Source organism: Pinus tabuliformis, chromosome 8 (assembly GCF_031772625.1).
Source record: "Pinus tabuliformis cultivar Carrire ecotype Pingquan chromosome 8, CPIR1, whole genome shotgun sequence".
Classification (NCBI taxonomy): Eukaryota; Viridiplantae; Streptophyta; class Pinopsida; order Pinales; family Pinaceae; genus Pinus; species Pinus tabuliformis.
In genome coordinates, this window is record NC_142294.1 from 1,299,372,558 (window position 1) to 1,299,394,201 (window position 21,644).

The following is a 21,644-nucleotide window of genomic DNA, read 5'->3' on the forward strand; positions in this document are numbered from 1 at the left end:
GTCTAGAGGAGAGATATTCAATGTCTGCATCTAACTGAAACTGTGTAGAGTCATATTCTAAAGGTATTTCAAAATTTTCTAATGTATTTAGAATTTGACTATCCTCACTGATTTCAGAGATGGTTAGAACAGGTTGAATAGTGTCCTCATCATCAACCCACTCATCTTCTCCTATTTCTGTTATTGCCTTTGCTGGAGGATACAAGTTGAATTTCTTGGTGGAATTACCATCTGATATATACATGTCCCCAGACCTACAACTTATGAAAGCATCAGCTGTGGCCAGCCAAGGTCTTCCTAAAATAAGAGGATGTCCTCCTAGATTGTTCTTGGGAGTTAAAATCATAAAATCAACTGGATATTCCCAAGAGTCTAGGGAGACTGGAATGTCTTCCAATACACCATCAGGTTTAATGATTGATCTATCTGCAAGTTGCAGTAAAGTAGGTGTAAAGAGAAGGTTAGGAAGCTTTAACTGATCCATGGTCTGTCTACTCATGATGTTGATTGCGGCTCCTAAGTCAATCAAAGTATTTGGGATTTCAACCCCATTAATATGAGTTTTGACAATAGGGCTACCAGGATCCACATATTTTTTCATGGTAATCTTACCCATCATTATGTCTGCAATTTTTCCAACTAGATGTATCCTTTTAGTATCTCTGGTTCTTTTTCCTGTTTTCTTCAAACTCAACTCCTTTATTGTCTTCGCTAGAATGGGAATTTCTTTAATGGCTTGTAACAAGGGGATCTTGATACAGACATTCTTCAATTCATCTAGGAAATTATAGTCAGGCACCCATATCTGCTTTTCCACCCCTTTGTCAATTTGCAATCTTTCAGGAAAAGGAGGTGTAGCTAAAGGTGTAGGTTGCTCAACTATGGGAGTTGTAGAGGTTGATTCTTTTTCTTTTTCTTTTTGGATATTTTGGTTTTGAAGTGATACTTCAGAACCTTTAGTGACTTTGAGAGATTCTTCCTCAGAAATGCTTGGTTGTTGAACACTTGTAGAAGGTTGATCTAAGATTCTACCTGATCTGAGTTGTACTTCATTGAGAGGAACAACCATATAGGTAGGGAATGGTTGACCTTCCATCATGTAAGCATTTTGAGGGTTCCTATTATTTGGATTTGGTAATGGCTGAGAGGGAAGTTGATTTGATTTCTGCTGGGATTGAAGTGATAGTTGAGAATTTTGATTTTGTGGAGGAGGTTGTTGTTGTTGAGGGTATGGCAATGATAATTGTTGACCTTGATTTGGAAGTTTTGGGGCTTGCTGATTCTGAAATGATGGAGGATATTGATAGAATTGAGCAAATCTCCCATAAGGATTTTGCATGCTTTGCATCCATGCTTGAAAAGCATTTTGAGGTTGAGGCCAAGGATTCCAATTTGGTTGGGATTGAGAATTCATAGAGTTGTTAAACCCTTGATTCTGTTGTCCTTGCCAAGGTCTCCTTGCAATAAAACAGAGAGATTCAAGTGTATCTGGATCCTCTTGAAAGACTGCTTTGAGGCCAGGAATTGAAGGACAATCCTTGGTCTCATGAGTTTCTGAGCAAATTACACATGTTTCTACAACGTGTGCATCTAAGGGACATTCCCTTAAAGCATGTTTCTTTCTACATTTCGGGCAAAAGGGAGCTTCTGCTTTTTGTTTATTGTGAATCTTAAGGGTATCAAGTTGTTCACTAAGACTCCCTAAGATGTCAGTTTTAAATTCATCAAGCATACTGCCGATTTCAGCCCTACTCACTGATCCTGTTGCAGATTTATTTGCCCTAAGGAGAGAAGGATCTCTAGGCCCTTTTTGAGTTTTTGATTTGCCCCTTGAGAGATGGATACAGAGTTCTGCTATATCATTGAGTGAAAGTTGAGAAATATCCCCTTTCCCCATCATGTTTAAGATGTCTATCCATTCATCCCTAATGGCTTTTAATAAGAGGGCTTTTAAGGTCTCTTCATCCAAGTTACTCATCTTTGCTCTTTTCAAGTTATATTGAAATCTTTCAAGTAAATCTTCTAAGCTCTCATCTTCTCTTTGTATCATTTTAAAAACCTCGTCCTTGTGATTAGTAGGCATACAATAGTCCAAATACCTATCCAAAAATGTTTGTTTCATTTCATCCCAAGTCCTAATGGATTGAGTGAGTAACCCCATGAACCATTTCAAGGCTTGATCCTTCAGTGTTGAAGGGAACAATTTGAGTTTCTGGGAGTCATCCAGGTAGTCATAAGTTCGACACACCACTTCAAACTCAAATAAGAATGTTTCAGGGTCCTCAGTCCTTAACCCATGGAAGTTAGGGAGGACAGATGGTGATATGTTTTTCATGGTGGCTCGGGAATCCTCATTAACAATGGGAAACCCAAATGAATTATCCCCATCTCTATTTCCTCCTCCAAGGGGACCTCTACCTCCATTATTGTTATTGTTGTTTCCTCCTCCTCCTCTACCTCTACCTCTACCCCTACCACCTCCTTCTTCCTCTGCCATGATGATTCTCCTAGGGATTTCAAAATCTTCTGGTTCCTCTACAAAAGGTGAATGAGAAGAGATTTCTCATTCTTCTTCAGATGATTCCACTTCCTCAATTACAATTGGTCTTTCTGTAGGAGAAAGAGAAGAGTCTCTTCCTGGTTCAAACTCAATAGAAGGTGTAGGAGAGTCAACTCTTGGCTCTTGAATTCCAGGAATTCTAGGACTAGGAGTTTCGGTTGGAGATAAGGGGGGTGTCTCTTGTCTGTCCCTTGAAGCAGATGGACTTGTAAAAATTGAACTTCGAGCTCTAGCTAAAAACCTTCCTCTAGAATCTCTAGCTCTATGCATGTCATTTTTTTATTATTTTTCTTCAAGTCAAGTTAATAGTTCTTTTTTCTGATCTTCCAGTTCACTCTAGGTGCAAGAAGAGAGCATACTCAAGAAACTACCAAATCAATAACTTTCTCTTTTCTGATCCTCCAGATCACCTTGAAGTGCAAGAGGAGAGCATACTTTGATAGGTTATCAACTTCTTTCCTTGAAATTTTTATGTTTTTTTTTCTAAGAATATGGCTACTTAATTTCACTTCCCCGGCAACGGCGCCAAAATGTTTAGTCAATTTAGTGTTCCTAAATTGATGTCATTAATTGTCAACCCGGGGCTCGTAAGCTGATGAAGTGAAGGTGTACTATATGTACTTAAGCAACCTCTTAGAGCTTTTTGTCGTTTGGGGTGTTGTTTGTGGTTAATTTATCTTCCTAAGATGGAGTGGTGATTTATAAACAGATGAGTGATAGTGTGTGTAAGGTGAATTCTAGATGAGTGAGAGTGTGTGATTAGTGGTTTCTAACTACTTGCTGAAAAGAAAAAGCTTGAAAGAAATAAATAACTTGAAATGACTTGAAAGCAAAGAACCACTTTCTAATGGCATTAGACACCATTCATGCTGCTGCAAATAAAAGGTAAGAAAATCACTTTAAAAACCAATGATAATGTTTATCTCTTCCTAACTCCCTGCTTCTAACACATAGTACTGTGTAAAACACGATTAGGAAGTAGCTAAAGATGAGTTTAAAAAGTGATCAAAAATGAGAAAAATCTACTTTAAAGACTAATTATAATGTTCAGCTCTTTCTAACTCTCTGCTTCTAACACATAGTACCGTGTAAAGCACGATTAGAAAGTAGTTAAAGATTAGTCTAAAAAGTACTCAAAGCCAGCTGTAATTTATCAGTATTCTGATCTCTAAAAGATAAACAATTTGTGATAAAGAGACCATTCATATGTTAGCAGACAACTTTGAGAAATTAAACTAAAAATCAGCTATGAAAATAAAGTAAAGGCAGCAACTTTGAATCTATCAACTAAAACTACCACTAGATATAAAGCAAATACACAAACACACACAATCCCGGGTTTAAAAACCTGCAGAAAAACAAATCTGATCAGTCAAAATGAATGTTGCAAATGAAATAACAATGAAAGTGAATTAAGCTGTACATGTTTCAAGAAAAGGAAATGTTGAATGGAAAATAAAGAAATAGCAAGAATATAAACATGAAATACTATACAAGGGCAGTCATGAACAGGGGCCCTCCATTCATAATACCCAAAGAAGACTCAAAGATTTGAAAACTTCAGAACAACGCTGTCTTCTATTACTCCATATGCAGAAAATTACAGTCAAGAGTGCTAGAACAGCACTATCAAAACAGAGTCTTGAAACGCACTAAAATTATAACAAGTTCATAAAACACAGCAACTAAAAAGTAACATTAAGCGTATGCAAACGCTAGTTTTTATAGGCATCTAAACAATGGCCTAATGCGTAAAGCTAGAAACTGAAAATCAACTAATCTGTCATGCGTAATAAAGGTGCAGCAACACGTCATGAGCTTCGTGGATGAGCTGGAGGTTCTGGTCGTTATGGGAATTGAATCCAGAGTTAGATTATGTCTCCCACAACCTGCGTAACACGGACAAATCACCATTTGCATTGACGTGACCCAACAGCTTACGTATCACAGTTTAAGCTGCCTTTGTTGACCGTGGCTTGACCCTCGTTGACCGGAGGTGTAGATGATGTGGCTGACCGAACTAACAACACAGGAACCTCGAGCACCTTTATCCCTACATGCCCATGTGGCTTGTTTTGCAAAATGACACGTGGAACCTTGAGATTAACAAAAAAGGCTGCGGAATCATCAGATGGCTGCGGAATCGCTGAATGGCTGCGGAATTGCCAGACAGCTGCGGAATCTCTACAAATATGTCAAAATCTAAACAAAACAGTCACACATTAGCAAAGTTCACTTAATCATGCTTAAAGACATCTAATGTAATGATCTGGGTTGGTTTGCAAGGAAAATGAGGCAAAAGAGAGAGATGAATGAGGGAAAACTGTAGGTAATGATGGATAATCAAGTGCAAAGTAGAGGCTCTACAGCAGGCAATCTCCCCGAATGCTGTGTTCGGTGTATCACGTTTACAAGGTGGCAGACTCGGCTTCCTACGGATAAATGATTGCAAACCTAGTGGGGTCTCCCTTTATATACGCGATGGTACGGGGAGCACAAGTCTGTGCTAGTGCTGTCTAATGCCGAAGCAAATGACAACTGCTAGGTTTAAAGACGTTGGAACACTTCTCTAGCCTAGACCACTAAATGTGAGTGTTAAGTTTGAATGCTTCCTTAGGTTAATTCAATAAATTTTAATGGTTGATCTTAAGTTTCAATTCCAAGGCCCTATCGCTGTCATTTGAAAACTCCTATATGTAGCTGTATGAGAAAAGAAATCTTTCTTCGATGAATTTTAACACTGATTGAGGGATAGAGAGCACAAAATCAATGCAACAATCAAAGAATGAAATCTTTCACTAATACATGTCCTAAATGCACTTAATCTTCCCTTAACAACAAAAGAAGTTTCATTTCATTTCCAATGCTTATGATGATGCAATTCTAGCTTCAATGACACTATTAATGCAATATTTCCGCTTAAGTAAACTAGAATGATGTTATTATTTTCATAAAATGCAAAATGAATCTTTCACATAAAGCACTTTAATGAAAATTTACACAATTCCTAAAAATCAAGCATCAATCAAATCCAAAGCATGATAAATGAAACTCAAAGCAACGTCTTCCTTGAATCAAACAAACCAAACACACAAATGCTTCAATCAACAAACCAAGCAATGTAATCTATGCTCGGAAAGAGGAAAGAGACACTCGAAATAAGAGAACAAACGAGACTCTTTCACTCATTCAATTGAGAATGAAGCAATGAAGATGTTGCGACTGAAAGATGGATTAAATGAAGCAGCAAATCAGAAACTTGACACAATGAGTAAACAAAAAAATGAACGGTAATTGACCTAGATTCCCTAGGGTCATAGAAACCATCCAAAAAACTCAAAAAATCAAGCAATGAAACTTCAAGTCCATCAATCAATCAAAGCCATCAAACAAACCATCCTAGTCACTTCTAGGCGGAAGAATAGAGTCTGAAGGTCAAGACACACTGGCACTGGAATGGGAAAAAACTATGATTTTTCCTTAACTCAGGGACTGGCATGCATATTGGGCTAAAACTAACGCTGATCGACACAACTGGCCAGGCTACAACTAGCGCTAATAGGCCTAATCGGCGTGATTGTTTGGTCAAAATGAGCACTGATCGAGGGATTCAAAGAAAAAATAAAAAATAACTTCACACAGGGCCAGACTTAACACATCAGAGGGTGGGCTAACCAACAACTTGACTTGATGAGCAAACAAACAGCTGAATGGACGATGACCTAGATGCCCTAGGGCCACAAACCATCCAAAGACTCAAAATAAGCTAATGAAGCTTTCTAGCTAGGGAGAACAAAGGAAAATAGGCTAAGAGGCAGAAATTATGAGGGCAAGACACACTAGTTATGATTCAGGAGAAACCCTATTCTTCACCTACAGGAATCAACGCGATTTCCTAACTAACAACAAGCGCCACAAGGCAATATGACGCGATTGTTTAAGAGGAATTCGTGCTAGTCAGTGCCATTGTCAGAAAATAAAACGCATTGATTGAGGATTTAAAAGAAAAAAAAAAATCAAATATCAAAACCAGACCTGTCACTTTAAATTTCCACACCAAAGTAGTAAACTAGGCAAAGCACATAAAACCAAAGGGAAAGGGTGATACAACAAAAGTTCGCACAAACCACGAAATGAAAAACAATCAAAAGAGACAGAGGGCTCCCCAGTATGGTCGCCAATTTGTGGAGTAGGTAAATCTCTTCTACAGACAAAGGTGATCCCTCTAGCCCAAGAGTGGGTCTAGCCGCAAAAGGAACAACTTAATGTAAACTTCCTTAGACTAGAATTGGATAAGAGGGCCTACCTCTTAGAACGATAATCTGCTTGATGGTGATCTCACTCCTTTGTTCCAGCGTCCTTTGAGTTCTTTCCGTTCAAGCACCTAAAACAAATACATAAGAGACAACAACAAACGTGATAGCATACAATCGTATTCAATCTACTTAAAAAGTCAAGGAATCTTAAGCCATCAAATGTAATATGACACTCAATGTAGGAAATAAACCATTAGTTGTATTCATATAAAACTCAGAAAGAGATACAATCAAAGCCTTGACGTTGCAGGTCTCCTTCAACGTATCCGAGTTCCAACACCATTGTTAGCATCTCATGGTTAACCTCAACAATGGTAGTTTAAGGCTTCTTCCATTTAGTTCCAAACCAAACCAAACAAACTATTCTCCCTTCACAAACATAAACTAGAAGGCTAAAGCTATAGACATCTTGTTGGTTATTCAAGCTCCCAAAAAGACTAGTTCAGCTTGGAAAAGGAGGGGCTTATATAGCTTTGATGGAGAGGAGATGGTTCCTCTTATGATATGAGAGGGCTTATCTCTTTGGTTTGTTCCATCTTAATAGGGAAAGGAGCCCAAATAGACTCTCTCGGCTCTATCCAACCCAACCATTTACCAGACTCCCATTCACGAAGCTTCTAAACTTGGAAGCTTCGACTTCATTTTTTAAAAACTTGCCAAAAGAGGGTCAGCGCGAATGATGAAGGGTTCACTTGCGCTGTTCAGCGCTAGGCCTGGTTTCAAACTCTGAAAATCGGCGCGGGGAAGGAACTGATCACTAGTTTCGGTCTTGAAAACTGGGTTTGAAGGAAGATTCCTAGGAAATGATTAAGAGGGAAATGTTCTGCAGATGAAGAGAGATGTAGGGACATGTTCTTCATGGCAGCGAAACATATGAGGGTCATTGTAGAGGTCCTCCAGGATCAAGGAACGAGGAGTACAAGGATAATGACAAAATGTTGTGTAGCACCCCAGATGTAGGCACATGCTAGAGAAAAACCCCTCTTGAGGGGAAAACCCAGTCGAGATAATTCTTCCTTTCAATAATATTCTTTGAGACTCTTCACCCTAAACCAAGATCATACCTTCCCTCCACACCAAGTCATCCTCCCTAAATTTTGATCTCTTTCCAGCAACTTCAACTAGGGCAACAACTTACGACAACTGGCAGCTTTTGGTAACAACGAAACTTAGGAGACTTTGATCTCCCAATCTAGAGCATGAAACAGAGAAGGAGAAACACCAATATTTCGATTTTCTTTCTCTCCTTAGTCTTCCCCAAAATTATATTCACTTCAGCTTCCCGACAATAAACTTCACACCTTTTCCCAGCTACAAGAGAACTTCACACTTCTGCCCAGCTACAAGAGATTTTCACACTTCTTCCCAACTACAAGAGAAATCGAACTTGTGTGAGAGAATGATGCTCCAAATGAATTCGATGAGCTTCCTTTTATAGGCTTCTTATGGGGTCGAATAATGTCCTTAGGCCGAATTTATCTTCCCGTAGGGCGACATGGTGTGGAGGTTACATAATTCATATTTGATTCAATACTTAACCTTTTTACATGATTCAAAAGCCCAAGAAGGGTCTCTTTAAATGTAAAATAACTTTATAAATTCAGAATGAATCTTAGAAGTCCTCAATGGGGACTTTGACCTAAAACATGGTGACCTAGGCTTGAAACCCTTGCGTTAATAAGTCACAATAATAATAATAATAATAGATCTTTTCTTTATTCTTTTGACAAGTACATTACATGATGACTCAAGTACATTATTGAAGATCCAACATAGTTACATTTTCTAACATGGTCAACGTGTCATATATATTAGATAAATATAGTTTCTAATTTCTATATATATTTTGTTAGGACACACAATTTATGATATATTTGTAGGTTTTAACCCCGTACAGAAATTACCTGCATACGAATTCTAAAACACAGAAAATAAACAATGCAAGAGCATAACACATAAAACACATATAAACAGAGATTTTCCCCTGGATCCCAAAAACCGGGACTACCAGCTTGATTTTTCATTATGTTCCTTTCAATGTTATAATACATATTTATACATGCCGAAGCATCCAATACCATGGACCGAAAACCATCACGTCCAATACCATGGACTGAAAACCATCCGTCCAAAAACATGTGCGAAAATCATGCACAAAACCATAGGTGGGTCCGCCCAACCTAACATAGGGTCAAAAACCAAAATTTTATGGGGCGCTGCCCCGGACCCCATAAAGTGGAGTTAAGGGTACCCCTCAAACCCCCTGTGACCTCCCCCCTTGTAACCCCCAGTTAACTACATGGGCTAGTTGTGGAAAGAATATAACACGACCCAACATTCTCCCACTTGTTGTTTTCTTTCCACAGGGGGCCACAAGAGAGCTTAGTCATTTTTCCAGCCATGAAATGCCCATTGTTTCTCTACACCAAGAGAACTTATCAGAGCTCACAAATTTTGTTATTGCATCTGCAGTATTCTTCAAAGTGTCCACCTTTACCAGCAACACCTTTTTGTCTTCTATCATATCCCTCACAAAGTGATACTGAACATCAATGTGCTTTGTCTTTGAATGATATGCGGGGTTCTTTGCCAAGAAAATTGCACTTTGGTTGTCACAATCTATCCTTATAGCTCCCTGTACTAACCCCATACTTAAACACAATCTCTGCAACCAAACTGCTTCCTTGCTTGCATAAGTGGCTGCCATGTTTTCTGCCTCTATAGTCGATAGTGACACTACAGATTGTTTCTTACTCATCCAACTGACTGCACCTCCAAATAGGTTAAACACATACCCACTTGTAGATCTTCTCTGATCCAGATCTCCAGCCCAGTTTGCATCAACAAAGCCACGAATATCTAACACTCTGTCCAATCTTGGTCTTCCTTGGTAGCACAAACCATAATCACTAGTGCCACACAAATACCTGAAAACCCGCTTCACTGCTGTCTAATGCTCCTTTCCTGGTTTTGACATAAACTTGCTCAATACTCCCACTGCATGTGCAATGTCTGGTCTAGTACATACCATTGCATACATCAGGCTACTGACTGCACTTGCATATGGAACATGGGACATGTCCTCTTCCTCTTCTTGTGTCTTGGGACATTGTTCAGCAGATAACCTCACACCTACAGGAATAGGAACCTTCACCGGTTTACTATCCTGCATATTAAACCTTTGTAGTATTGTCTCGACATACTTCCTCTCGTTTAACCAGAACTTCCTCTTTGCCCGATCTCTTTTAATTTCCATGCCCAAAATATAGTTTGCAGCACCAAGATCTTTCATGTCGAATTTGGAGGACAATTGGGTCTTCAAATCTTGGATAATTTCTTTGTCATTTCCAACCAGCAACATATCATCCACATACAAGACCAAATAAATAACACGGTCACCAATTAATTTAAAATACACACAATGATCTGCTTTGCTTCTGGTGAAGCCAAGTCCCCTTATAAATGTATCAAATTTCTGATACCACATCCTTGGTGACTGTTTTAACCGACACAGAGACTTCTTTAACTTGCATACTAGTTCTTTCTTACCCTTCACTACAAAGCCTTCAGGTTGCTTCATGTAGATTTCCTCTTCCAGATCCCTGTGAAGAAATGTTAACTTCACATCCATCTGTTCTACCTCAAAATCAAAAGCAGCAGCAACAGATAAAAGTAATCTAATAGAAGTTACCTTGGCAACAGGAGAAAAAATATCACCAAAATCAATTCCTGGCACCTGGGAATAAGCTTTCACTACCAACCGAGCTTTCTATTTCTCCACTTTTCCTTCTGCATTTGTCTTCTTTTTTAACACCCATTTGCTGCCAATGGGTTTCCTTCCAGCCGGCAACTCCACTGGATCCCAAGCCTCATTTTTGTGCAAAGATGCCATTTCATCAACCATGGCCTCTTTCCAGAGTTTTCCAGCCTCTGAATCCACTGCTTCCTTCACAGTTCTGGGATCATCATCAGTAACAAACAAAGCAAAATTTGAACAAAAAGCAAATGGACTATACCTTTCCGGCTGCCTTCTTTCTCGAACTGATCTTCTCACAGCCAGAGTTTGTGGCTCTTCATCTTCTGATTCCTCCTCTACTGTAGAGTCTGATTCTTCCTCCTTTAGATCAAACTCTATCTTCTCAGGTTCCTTTGGTTGGACTTCATGTTTAATAACATCTTTCACCTCTTTGAACACCACATCTCGGCTGTACACAACCTTCCTTGTTACTGGGTTCCAAAGCTTATAACCATTTAAACCATCCTTTTTTTTTAACAGGAACAATTATGTTGATATATTGATTCTTGGCTGGAAAGCCTTAATTCAGGTTACAATAAGGTGAACAGAGGTCAGAATTCTCATCTACCTCGCACCACATGGCTTCCTTTCTAATGAGCTTGTGACTTTTGCTAGTTGTGCTTCTTGTAGCTTTGTCTATTTTTCCTAAATTACAAATGCAAACAAACTGCTGTAATAAGAGGCAATAAAACATTTTAAACAGATGGTTAAGGGATGGAATCCCAGCCTTCGTCTCCGTCTCTTAGAAGGACTCCAGGAGGGAGGAGAACAACTTTGTTGGCTTCAGCATCAGCATATTTATTATTGTCTCTCTTTATATGAAGAAATTCCACATTCTGAAAGGTATTTGTTAGGAATCTGATTCTGCTCAGAAGTCTTGATAATCTTAAATCAGTGGGAGAAGAATTATCCACCATGGCCTTAATAATGGACTGGGAGTCTCCAAAAATAGTTGCTTCTTTGATACCCAAAAAAAGGAGCAGCTTGAGACCCTGGAGAAGAGCTAGAGCTTCGGCTTGAATGCTGGAATTGAACCCCACTCCCCAAGCATATATGGATTCGATTCTGCCATCTGTGTTTTTAATAACACCCCCTGCTCCGAAGCTGCTGGGGTTACCTTTAGCAGCACCATCGAAGAATAGAGTTTTTCTTGCCTTCTTTTTGCAAAGATCAACGAGCTCTGCAGCATTGAGACGGATTTGCCAATGCTTAAGGATATGAGGGGGACTGACTTTTTCAATGAATTGGAGGCCCAAAGCATCGCCCCAGACAGCGTCCTGATCGCTAAGGTCTGCTCTGTCTAGCTGTTCGCCCAAGCATTCTTTCAAATGACTTTTGATTTTTGCCCAGATTATCCTGAAGTCACCCTTTTTGCCATTGAAGATCCTATGGTTTCTTTCCAGCCATATGTGCCAGTAGGTTATTTTAGGAATGGCGAGCCACGCTTGTGTGATATGCAGATTCTGAGGTGATCCACCTGGGTACATGCGCTTCCATATAGAAAACAATTTTGAGCAGTGAGCAGGGGGGGCAAGGTCATTGTTTAAAGGCTTTAGCACTTCCTTCCATAGATCGGCTGCAAAGCTACAAGAGAGCATCATGTGGGCAGCAGTTTCTTCGTGGTCTTCACACAATGAACAACGCGAGGGTCCAATTATGCCTCTTTTACGAAGCCTGTCCTCAGTCAAGATCCGGTGATGACAGAGGAGCCAGCAAAATATGTCAATCTTGGGAAACGTTGGCTGAGAACAGATCCCTTGCCATGGCTTCGGATCTGGCGGCACATTCGGTTTCTGAGAGAGCTGATTGTAACCTTTTGAAACTGTATAAATGCCCAGGACCGAACCCCATCCCCGTGTGTCAGCTTTCCTGGTATTCAAAGGGGCTTTGCCTTTTAATTGAGTGAGGAGGGAGGCGTAATCGTTGGAAAAATGCGATGGTACCTCCAGATTTCTCCATCTCTTCCAGCTTCTGTTCTCCCACTGCGAGAGATCCCACAGCGTTTTGACACCTGCTCAATCCATCCATTCTTTTAACTGAGACAGGGAACGATCATCAGCAATGGGATCGCTGCTCATAATGCGGTCCTCCCAAATATTAATGTGTTTTCTGTTTCCTTGTATCCAATGGACGTGCTGTTTGATTAAGGCTAAGGCTTTCTCGCACAGCTTATGTATCATGGTGCCAGTGGAGGAAATAGGGTTGTCCAGGTAGCGTGCTCTTTGCCCACGGAAGTATCTTTTCCAAAGCGCAAGCTGAGCCCAGCCTAGGTTTGGAGCAATTATCCTCCATAACAACTTTGCGCCCAATGCTATATTTTGATTGCTGATATTCTTAAAATGCAACCCGCCTTCCATTTTGGGCAAGGAGATTGTGTCCCAGCTTATTAACGGAATTCTCTTCTCATTTGCTTTGCCACCTTTCCAAAAGAAATTTCTGATATACTCCTCCATTTTCCTCGTGATGCCAATGGGAGCCATCATCACTGCAGCCTGGTAAATGGGAAGGCTATTCAAAACAGCTTTTATAAGCACTGTCTTGCCTACTAAATTGAGCCAGTTGAAGCCCCAGGAATGAATTTTAGATTTGAATTTTTCCATCAGAGGCAGCCAATCTCTGCTGAGGGCTCTTTTTTGGAAGACCGGGAGGCCTAGGTATTTGAAGGATGACCAAATAAAAGAGGCTGCAAAACCAAAACAGTTATATATGGCTTGGATCGATCTGATCATTGCATTCTAGCAGTAAATATGGCATTTGCCTTTGTTGAGGCTGCTTCCCGAGTCTTCGCAGTAGGCAACCACCACGTCTTTGAATCTTATAGCCAAGGGTAGGGAGGCAGCACCCAGCAGGAGAGTGTCATCCGCAAACAGTGCATGGTTTATGCTTCTAACACCTCTTGTTGTGTTTAGTCCCATTATTTCTTGGTCAGTCTGCTTTTCATTCAAGAGGAAGCTGAGGACAGAGGCTTGGGGAATAAAGAGCAAGGGGGATAGGGGACACCCTTGCCTGAGCCCTCTAGAAGCTCTGAAAAAGTCAGTGGCCCTCCCATTCACCAAGGGGGCAATCCATGGCTCACTGATGCATGCCTTGATCCAGCTGATGAATTTGGCCCCAAACCCAAACTTATGCAGAACATCAAACAAAAATCTGTGTCTCACCCTGTCAAAGGCGCTTTCTAGATCTAATTTGACCACCATTCCTTTCTCTTTCCGGGTCAAGCTTGTGTGAATCGCCTCTTGGACCAGGATATAATTATCCACTATCTGTCTCCCTTGAATGAAACCTCCCTGATTCTCTGGGATAATGGAAGGAAGAATAGTTTTCAGCCTGTTGGCAATCACTTTTGTTATCAGTTTGTAGCCTATGTTGCAAAGGGAGATGGGGCGGAACCTAGAGAAAGTATTGGCTCCTTTTTCCTTAGGGATAAGGGCCAGGAAGGCCGAATTGGTGCTGCCCCCTAATTTCTGACAAGCTTGGGATTTCCGGATCATTCTGCACAAGTCTTTTTCCATAATCTGCCAACAATTCTGCAGGAATCTGGCAGTGAATCCATCTGGGCCCAGGGCCTTGTCCGGTTCCATGGCAAAAAGAGCGATTTTGATTTCTTTGTTGGTGACTTCTGCTTCCAAGGACTGATTCTTTCTAGCCGATATCAGAGTGGGCACCTCATTGACTAAGGTGGAAGTCTGCCCCAGGGTCTCTTTCTCACTGTACAGGTTTTTGAAATGGAGGAAGGCAGCCTTTTTTATGCTTTGCAGATCTCTATGATTGATATTCTCTACCTTAATTTATGAGATGGAGTTGAAATTTTTCCGTGCTTGAGCTTGCTTGTGGAAGAAGGCAGAGTTTCTATCTCCTGCCTTGAGCCAAAGCCTCCGAGATTTGACCCTCCAGTACTCTTCCTCGGCCGAGCTTGCTTTGAGAAGTTTTTGCTGAAGATCTGCCTCCTTATCAAGGATTTCTTTTGTGATCACTTCCTTTTCCGATTTCAGGTGATGGTTCTCAAGGCATTCTTGAATCTTTTTCCTTTCCATTGCTGGGTTAGGAAGGGATTTTGCCCAGGTTTTCAAGGCTGCTTTCACTCTCCTAAGCTTTTCTTCCCAAACGAAGAAGGCAGAGCCGTTAACAGGATGCTTCCAAGTGTCTTTTACTAATTGCGAAAAGGATTGTTCCTTGACCCAAAGGGAACTGAATTTAAAAGGGATGGGGCCTTGATCCATGTGGGCTACCATATCAAGTTTGATGGGTCTGTGGTCAGAAACACTACAAGGGAGAATATGCATTCTAGATTTTAAATCAAGAAGAAGAAAGGAACTTTGAACAAGAAATCTGTCTAACCTTACAGCTATGTGACCCGGGCCGAGCCTTCTGTTGGTCCAAGTGTACTTGCCCGCCAAAGGCTTGATGTCGATCATATCCCAGTCCTAGAGCAGATCCTCCACCCATTCGTGCGCCGGATCCCTTACTATACTTCCTCCACGTTTTTCCGTTAGAGATAAAGTGAGGTTTAGATCTCGAGCAATGATGATATTTGCTAAATCTTCAGATTCTGCCAGTCCTCTGATGGAATCCAAGCAGATATTTTTCTCTCCTGCACTGACTGGAACATACACATTAAAGAGGCAGAGGGTCTCCACTGAGTCTGCATGTTTCAGCTTAGTGAACAACCAATGTGGGTTGGCGACCTCTTTAACCTTTGAGAATTTGTTTGCATTCCAGAGGGTGCCCAGGCCTCCTGAGGCCCCCTTGGCTGAGACTGCTTGTCCTTCACTTCTTTTTCATAAGTTTTTCCGATATGGAGGAAGACCTTATCCTCCATTTTGGTCTCCTGGATTAGGAGTATGTCGGGAGAGTCGGATCTTATCAAAATTTTGATGGCTTCTTCTTTTCTTTTGCTTCCCATACCCCTACAATTCCAGGAGACGATCTTCATCACTTACTTTTAGAGTGAGGATCTCCTTTAGAGCTCTGGAGCTGATTTCTGGTCATCTTTGGGGTTTTAGCCAACAGTTTCTCGAGGGTAGGTTGGCTTCCTTGCAATTTGTCCTTGTAATTTTCCTGCTCCCTTTTTTGCAGGCAGTTTTTCGGCCTCTCAATGATCTTCTGGCCGAGGATTGCGAGCCTGCTATTTCACCTTCTTCTTTTGAGTCCTCTGAGCTTTGCACTTCCTCAGCCTCTTCTGAGGGTATCTCTTCCATTTTGTCTACATTGTTTTCGACTTGCTTTGGCTTCGAGGGGGGCTCTTTGTGAGGCGATCCTTCATTTTTTATCTCTATACCTTGAGTGTCCTCTGTTGCTGAGCTTAGCTGGATGAATTTATTTCCTTGTTCTTCCATGTGAGGAGTTTGAAGCCCAGGGCCTGTCTGGGGAGCCTTGGTATTATTGTTTCCATTTCTTGGGGCTTTGCTTTTGGATCTTTTGACCTGCATCCATCCTTCCCCCTTGCTTTTCTCTGCTTCACTATTTTTTGGACAGTCCCTAGCAAAATGGCCGTAGACCTGGCACTTCCTGCACTTGAACGGAAGCTGCTCATAATCCAGTTTTTGAACATGCGACCAACTTCCAACCCTAATCTTTATTGCCTCAGGCAGACCAACCTCAAGGTCCACTTCGACGCAGATTCTAGCACAGTCAAATTGATCTCTGCTGTTGGCGCGGTCAATGAATTTGCCTAGGGTATTTCCAATGTGTTTGAGGGATTCCCAGTTCCAGCAGTGCATTGGCAGATTGGGCAAACGAACCCACACAGGAACAGTTGAGGGGACGTCAATTGATGGATCAAAGTCGGGCGTCCACTTGTTGAGATACAGCCCCTGAGGGCCCATGAAATAGGGACCATTGCGGAATATCAGCTCCTTATCTTCTTTTTCATCAAACTCAAACAGGAAGAAACCCTTCCCCAGGAAATACGAGGTGACTCTATTTTTAATGAGCGGCGCCTAGTTCCTTGCTACCTAGCTCTCCGTGGTTTTGGGGGAGGGCGAGAGCCCGGTGAACTGCCCAACCAAAGCTTGCTCCGCTAGTGAAAGGGCGACCTGGATCGGCTTCTCAGGAGGAAGCGAGATCTCAGGGATGTCGTCCAGACGCTTTACAAATTTCGCAGCCTCTGCCGATTTCTTCTTTGGAAGAGATTTCAGCAGGTTGACAAAAGCCTCGACTTCAGAAGAAGGGGGCGAGGGGGACCCCGATGAGGCAGCCATAGCTCGATCTGATCGAGCTCACCCAGAACCTGCGATCATATCCCCTAGATCCGCTCAGAAGGAGCCCCAGGAAGGAGCAAGGGCCGATCCACCGATTAGAGAGATAACCAACTCGCAGAAGGAACGCAGAGAAGGGAAGCCCTCCAAAACAGCCTCAGGGCCGAGACGGCTTCAGGCGCAGGGACGAGGCGGCTTCAGGCGCATCAGCTCGCAAAATTTTTTTCCCAAAGAAAACTATCTTCACCAAGGAGAAGTTTTCTATTCTCCAACCATTTAAACCATCCTTATACCCAATAAAGATGCACTTTTCAGATTTACTATCCAACTTGGTTCATTTCTCCTTTGGAACATGTACATATGCATCACATCCAAATACCCTTAGATGTGAAAGAGAGGGTTTCTTACCAGTCCATACCTCTTGTGGAGTCTTATCCTCCAACGCTGATGAAGGTGCCCTGTTGACCAGGTAACATGCAGTATCCACTGCCTCTGCCCAGAATTCTTGTCCTAACTCGACACCACTGAGCATGCTTCTTGCCCTTTCCATCAACGTCTTGTTCATTCTTTCTGCAACTCCATTTTTCTGAGGTGTATATGGAGTAGTCTTCTGCCGTGATATAACACACTTCTTACAGAATTCTTCAAATTCCTTGCTGCAAAACTCTCCACCATTATCTGTCCTCAGCACTGTTATCTTCTTCTCTGTCTGATTTTCCATGAGAGCCTTAAATTCTTTAAACCTGTCAAAGACTTTAAATTTCTTATTAAGGAAATATATCCATGTATTCCTTGAGAAGTCATCTATAAATGATACATAGTACACAACCTTACCCAGTGATGGTACCTTCACAGGTCCAAACACATCACTGTGCACAAGCTCTAATATCTGTTTCGCCCTCTTACTACCAGAGGGGAAACTCACTCGATTCTGCTTCCCATATACACAATTTTCACAGGAATCAAAATCTAGAGAGTTATTACTCATACCTTCTACCATACATTTACCATGAAGTATTCGAAGGCCTTTCTCTCCAATATGTCTAAGCCTTTGATGCCACAACATGGTCTTCTCTCCAGAGACCACTAGATTTTATGCTCTAGTTTCAGGAACCACAGAACTGTTGCACCCATCAACAACAGTGCTACCTTGCAACTTGTATAGAGTTCCAATCCGAACTCCCCGCATCAATACCAATGCTCCTCGAACCATCTTGAGGTATCATTCTCGAACACTGTTTTTACACCTGCATCATCCAACTTGCTTACAGAAATCAGATTTCTGGGCAATGCAGGAATATGCAGAACACCCGGAAGTGTTCTAACCCTTCCACCTTGCAACTTCAACTTTACTTTTCCGCGACCAACAATTCTAGCCTTCCTATCATCCCCTAAAAAGACATCACCACCATTGTATTTCTCATACTCACAGAACCACTCTCTATGGGGAGTGAAGTGAAAGGATGCACCTGAGTCAATCAACCATGCCTCATGATCTACATGTGTACTTGAAGAAGCCAAGTACACATCCCCACCTTCATCTGAGGTGGTTTTCGCCTCTACAAAAGGAGCATCATCATATCCCTTTCCTTTATCAAGAGTTTTAGATTTACAGTCCCTTTTGGAGTGCCTTTCCTTTCTACATTTCTAGCACACCACCTTTACAAGTTTTCATGGAGATTTAGATCTCCCACTCGATGACTTATTTTTGTTTCTGTTCTGGGACCGTCCTCGTACAGACAAGGCATCACCATTCTGGCTCTCCATATTTTTCCATCTCATCTCCTCTGTCAGCAAGGATGAGACCATTTCATCAAAATGCAAGGCAGTTGCATTGCTACCTATTGCAATAACCAGACTATCCCACGAATCTGGTAGAGAACACAACAAACTGATGCACTTATTTTCATCTGAAATTTTAATATCAACAGATGCTAATTTACTTACCACAGTATTAAATGCGTTCAGATGCTCTGTCACTGAGTCTCATCTTTCATCCTCAGGTTATACAGTTTTTTCCGCAAGAATAGTTTATTCACCAAAGACTTAGATTGGTACAAAGTCCCTAACTTGTCCCATAAAGCCTTCGCTGTAGCTTCCCCTGATATATTCAGCAATACTGAATTTGAGACACACAATTGTATTTTGCTCTTTGCCTTCCGATCCAACTTCTTCCATTCTTCATCGAACACTCCCGTTGGTTTAGTACCCGTATCTACCGCGATCCACTGATCTTTATCCACCAACAGATCCTCCATCTTGAGTTTCCACAACTCAAAACTCTGACCATTAAATTTCTCGATCTCTATCTTTCCATTGTTCGCCATCTTCTTTCACCAATAGAATCGATCTCGCAGATGTCCCACTGAACAGGGTCTACCACAGGCCCAAGCGAAACCCCTCAGCAACAAAGGCGTCCCCTTGAAGCCAAAACAACTCTGATACCAAATGTAGGTTTTAACCCCGTATAGAAATTACCTGCATACGAATTCTAAAACACAAAAAATAAACAATGCGAGAGCATAACACATAAAACACATATAAACAGAGATTTTCCCTTGGATCTCGAAACCGGGACTACCAGCTTGATTTTTCATTATGTTCCTTTTAATGTTATAATACATATTTATACATGCTGAAGCATCCAATACCATGGATCGAAAACCATCGCGTCCAATACCATGGACTGAAAACCATCACGTCCAAAAACATGTGCGAAAATCATGCACAAAACCATAGGTGGGTCCGCCCAGCCTAACATAGGGTCCAAAACCAAAATTTTCCAAGGTGCTGCCCCGGACCCCATAAAGTGGGGTTACGAGTGCTCCTCAAACCCCCTGTGTCCTCCCCCCTTGTAACCCCCAGTTAACTACGTGGGATAGTCGTGGAAAGAATATAACACAACCCAACAATATTGCATGTCCTAGCAAAATGTCGTGTAGAAGGCCACTATGATTACCTACTACAGCATATAAAGAATGTTTTAATATGCAAGAGGGCATAGAAATAAAGAAGACCTGAAGAAATTATTCAATATACACTAAGGGTCTCTCAAATACCTTATTAATTCAAGCAACCTATAATTGTTTGTTTTCCATGTATAATGACTTACAGGAATATGTATAGTTCCAATGTAGCTTCCATAAGGTTGACACAATAGGTTTTTCCTAGTGAAATCCAATTGGGCCTATCTTCATTATTCTATGGAAGAAGAATATATTATCCTTCACGTGTTTGTCCCGATAGAGTATGGAATTATCTCACATGGGTTAAGTTCATATCCATCATCCATGGAGAATGCAACACCAGTTGGGATTAATTCATTGATCTTCCATATAGAAGTATGTATGTAAATATATTTCTCCCTATGCTTGTAGTTTGTGTCAGATCTTCTGGTTGTCATGGTGCCTCCAAGAAGAGTGAGGAAGAAGAAGAAAAGAGAGAAGCGGACGAAGACAAAAGGTGTTGTAGGATCTTTCATGGATGAGTCAGATTGGTGGCGTGAACTGTCTTGGAGGCTATTTACTACAGGTTCTGTAGTAGCCTTACATTTCTTTGTTCATGAAATATAGAGTAATTTTTATTTCTCCGTGGAATAGTGTTGGGATTTCTACGTAATGATATCTCGTAGACCTCATTAGAGGAGTAATTGCACAAGACAAAATAAACATCACTGTCGGTATGCTTCCATTATTTGGATCCCCGAGAGTCATGGCCATCATTCACTAGAACCACATTGTGATGGCACATTGTAGGATTTAGGAAATGTCTTAATAAGTAGAGGAATAGAAATAAAGAAGGTGTGAAGAAATTGCAAGAGGTCGTAATAGCTATGTAGAGTTGAAGTTCAACCTTGTCAAAAAGTGTGCATACAGACCATAAAATAGAGTACATATAAAATATTAAACCGCCCTGATGCGACCTATGTACTGTTGGCCAATGATGTGACCTATGTACCATTGGATGAACAATAACATGTTCAATCTGATAGCCAATCAGATTGCAAAAAAATAAATTAAAAATTTGTTAGATAATACTAAATTTCAATGTGCCTAGTTAAACTATGGAAACTTTGGAAATTTTTTTGGTCGAACCCAAACTAATATGGGTTTGACCAAAAACTCAATGCAATATCCTATTGCCTGCGGCAGGGATAATAACTAGCATACTCTCGAAGTGAGGGAAGGGAACACCCACTTGTAATTTTATTTTATTGTTATTTTTTTAAGTTTAATTTTTATGCTCATGTATGAAGAATAATTTGGGCATTGCATGTGCATAATTTTCTTGGAAATTTAATTCATAACAATACATTGAATGTGGTAAAATGAATTTAATAGCCTAACTACTGAGGTGACAATGTGCTTGATAATTTTTATTATCGAAAACCAAATCACCAATGTTTATAGGTGATATAAGAGACGACGGCTCTCGAGACTCTATTAACATAAAACTAACATTTATTTTGCCAATGTCAATGAAGAAATGCCCATCAATCAGTCCAACCTTGAAAAATTTCCATTCCTACATATGCCAACAATATTTACGATACCCATCAATTTAAATATGGCATAGTTATAAAAGAGAGATAGAATCTTAACTAAAATATTATGAATATTCATATTACCTTTCGAACACCATAGTGGTGGTTTATGGGTTGGTTCTAGGATCATTTGTACATGTTGAGGTGTCCACAATCCCGAGACTCTCAACTTTGACATTATATCTCTAGTTAATTGTAGAGCCAACATCACATCCTCCATGGAAATGCTAGA